This window comes from Cebus imitator, unplaced genomic scaffold, assembly GCF_001604975.1.
Source record: "Cebus imitator isolate Cc_AM_T3 unplaced genomic scaffold, Cebus_imitator-1.0 Scaffold128, whole genome shotgun sequence".
NCBI lineage: Eukaryota > Metazoa > Chordata > Mammalia > Primates > Cebidae > Cebus > Cebus imitator.
Genome location: NW_016107443.1, coordinates 2846512 through 2850458, shown reverse-complemented (window position 1 = coordinate 2850458; position 3947 = coordinate 2846512).

Below are 3947 nucleotides of genomic sequence, written 5' to 3'. Positions count from 1 at the left end.
AGTAGAGACGGGGTTTCACCATGTTGACCAGGATGGTCTCGATCTCTTGACCTCGTGATCCACCCGCCTCGGCCTCCCAAAGTGCTGGGATTACAGGCTTGAGCCACCGCACCCGGCCAAATCATAGATCTTACCCAATACCAAACTTTAATGAATTAAAGGATATAGGTTGATCACCAGACACAGATGAAACATTCTTTTAGAGAAGTCCAAAATGTTAAGAGTCCAGCTCCAAAAATGCCCTTTTTCTCTCTCAGTACACTTTGGATTCAAACTTAAAGGACAAGTGTTTTCCTGAGCGTTGTATGTCGAGACCTTGTTCAAAAAAAGGGAGTCATTTAATTTTGCAACATCTCCTTTTTATACTTCATTATGCAGTTTAAATGAGCCCTCATTCTCCAGCCAGTCATGCCTCACAAATCCACAAATACCAAGTTTTACAATAAACCATCTATAAAGACCAAGTATATCTTGCTAAAAGCATTTTAGAGATAAGGACTTTCCATTTTCTCTCTGGTGATAAGTATCAGCACATTTTAGAGGAAATTTGATTGAGGTCATTGATTCTTGGTAGAGAGGGAATGGGTTATACAGGCCTGAAGTTAACCTTTTCTTGCCCAGTTGACATTTCTTAGTAGTTCCATACTATGAAATACCACACATTGAGTGACTTAATCAAAATTTATTTTCTCAGTTCTGGAGGCTGGAGGTCCAAGACCAGGGTGCTTGTAGGATTGGGTTCTTTAGAGACCTCTTTCTTTGGCTTACAGATGGCTGCCCTCTTGCTGCCTCTTCACATGGTTGGTCCTCTGTGCATGTGCAGCCCTGGTATTCCTTTTTTTTTTTATAAGAATACCAGTCACATTGCTTTAGAGCCCCACTCTAACAGCCTCATTTTAATTCAGTCACCTCTTTAAAGACCTTATCTCCAAATACTATTACATTCTCAGATACTGGGTGTTGGGACTTCAACATAAGAATTTGGGGAAGAGGCCAGGCGCAGTGGCTCACGCCTGTAATCCCAACGCTTTGGGAGGCCGAGGCAGGTGGATCACGAGGTCAGGAGTTCAAGACCAGCCTGGCCAACATGGTGAAACCCCACCTCTACTAAAAATACAGAAATTAGCTGGGCATGGTGACGTGTGCTTGTAATCCCAGCTACTCGGGAGGCTGAGGCAGAAGAATTTCTTGAACCGGGAAGCAGAGGTTGCAGTGAGCCAAGATTGAGCCACTGCACTCCAGCCTGGACAACAGAGAGAGACTCCATCTAAAAAAAAAAAAAAAGGATTTGGGGAAGATACAGTTCAGCCCCTAACAGCTGGTTTAGGGGTATCCACTTGGATTTAGGTACTTGAGATAAGATGGCAATCTTCGAGGTCTACTTGGCGTTATGCTGAGGCAAGGTAGGAATGTTAATTATATTTGCTTTCTACCATTTTTGTAACAAATTACCACAATGTAGTGGCTTAAAACAACACAAATTTGTTATCTTACAGCTCTGGAGATCGGAAGTCCAATACAGATCTCACTGAGCTGAAATCAAGGTATCAGCAGGGCTGCTGCATGCCTTTCCAGAGGCCCTAGGCAAGAATTGATTTCCTTGCCTCTTCCAGTTTCTAAAGGCTGCATTCCTTGACTTATGGCCCATTCCTGTATTTTCAAAACCACCAACAGTGGGTCAAGTCCTCTCCACATGCATCTCTCTGCCTCCTCTCTTCTGCCTCTTTAAGAACTCATGTGATTAGATTTCACCTACACAGGTAAATATAGGATAATCTCTCCATCAAGGTCAACTGATTAGCAACATTAATTGCATCCGAACATTTAGTTCCCTGTTGCCATGTGAGATAACATATTCACAGATTCCAGGGATTTGGACATGGACATCTTTGAAGTTCATTAGTCTGCCTACCATGATTAATGTTACAGAAACACCTGGCTCCTCAGACAGACTGACACAGAGTAGCAGTGTTGGCCATGGTCAGGCTTCTGCAGCTTTATATTAATGTACCCTGAACTGACAGAACTGGCACATTTAAAAAGCTAGGAAAAGGAAGTGCAGAATGCTGTAGGAATATGTAGCAGGGTTGCCTAGGACAGAACTTCTAAGGAAACAATTATTAATCTGAGACCTAAAAGGGCAAGGGAGAAGGGTAGAATAGAATGTATAGAAATTCAGAATTAGAGGCACTCAAAATTAAAAGTTCTGTATGACTAGAACTTAAAATGTAAGAGAAGAAGCAAGATGTGAGGCTCGAGAGATAAGCAGGAGCCAAATAATCAAAGGCATAATAAATCATATGAAGGAATTCGAATTTTATCCCTTTGGCGTTTCCCCCACAGTCCCCAGTCTTTGTTTCCTTTTCTATCCAGACTGAACCTCATGGCCCCATAATTGATAATCTGGAACTTCTCTCTCAGAAGCACCCAAAACTTCCTTATATCTTTCCCTTATTCTGTACCCACTGAGCAAAAAAACTCCAATCCTGGATCATTTTGGTTAATGATTGTATGCAGTGAGCTATTGTATGGAAGAAATGTAACCACCCAATGGATTAACTTTGCTCTGCCTAGACAGAGCCAATTTATCAAGACAGGAGAATTGCAATAAAGAGAGTAATTCACACAGAGCCAGCTGTACAGGAGACTGGAGTTTTATTATTACTCAAATCAGTCTCCCTGAGCACTGGGGGATCAGAGTTTTTAAGGATAATTTGGGTTGGTAGAGGGGCCGGTGACGAGTGCTGACTGGCCAGGTCAGAGATGAAATCATAGGGGTTTGAGGCTGTCCTCTTTCAATGAGTCAGTTCCTGGGTGGGAGCCACAAGATCAAATTAGCCAGTTTATTGATCGGGGTGGTGTCAACTGATCCATCAAGTGCAGGGGCTGCAAAATATATCAAGCACTGATGTTAGGCTTTACAATAGTGATGTTATCCCCAGGAGCAATTTGGGGAGAGTCAGAATCTTGTAGCCTCCAGCTGCATGACTCCTAAACCATAATTTTCTAATCTTTTGGCTAATTTGTTAGTCCTACAAAGGCAGTCTAGTCCCCAGGCAAGAAGGGGATTAATTTTGGGAAAGGGCTCTTATCATCTTTGTTTTAAACTATAAACTAAGTTTCTCCCAAAGTTACTCCAGACTACGCCCAGGAATGAACAAGGACAACTTGGGGGTTAGAAACAAGATAGAAAAAAAAAAAAAAGAAAGAAACAAGATAGAGTTGGTTAGGTCAGATCTCTTTCACGGTCTCAGTTACAATTTTGCAACGGCCGTTTCAAAAATCATACAATTATGCAAACTGATGCCACTGCAAATTTATGTTTTCTAATCCCATCTAAACCCTCAGTACCATTTGTCAATTATTTTATTTTTCCTTAGATCCATCTCCTATTTATTTTTTAATAGTTCTACTGTGATATAGTTTACATGCCATAAAGTTCACCATATAAAGTGTACAATTTAATGTTTTTTAGTATAGTATTTATAGAGTTGTGCAATCATTATCATAATGTAATTTCAGAATGTTCTCACCATCCCAAAAAGAAACTTTGTACCCTAGTCCAAGCCACAGATGTCTTTTGTTTGGACTGTTACAGCAGCCTCCTATATGGTTTCCATTTCCACCCTTTCCCCCTACAGTCTGTTCTTAACACAGAAACCAAAATTATCTGTTTAAAAACCTACTTACTGAAAGGCCAGGCACAGTGGCTCACGCCACTGTGAGCCTCCCAGCACATTGGGAGGCTGAGGCGGGCGGATCACCTGAGGTCAGGAGTTCGAGACCAGCCTGGCCAACATGGCAAAACCCCATCTCTACTAAAATACAAAAATTAGCCGGGCATGGTAGCACATACCTGTAATCCCAGCTACTTAGGAAGGCTAAAGCGAGAGAATCGCTTGAACCCAGGGAGCGGAGGTTGCAGTCAGCGGAGATCGTGCCACTGC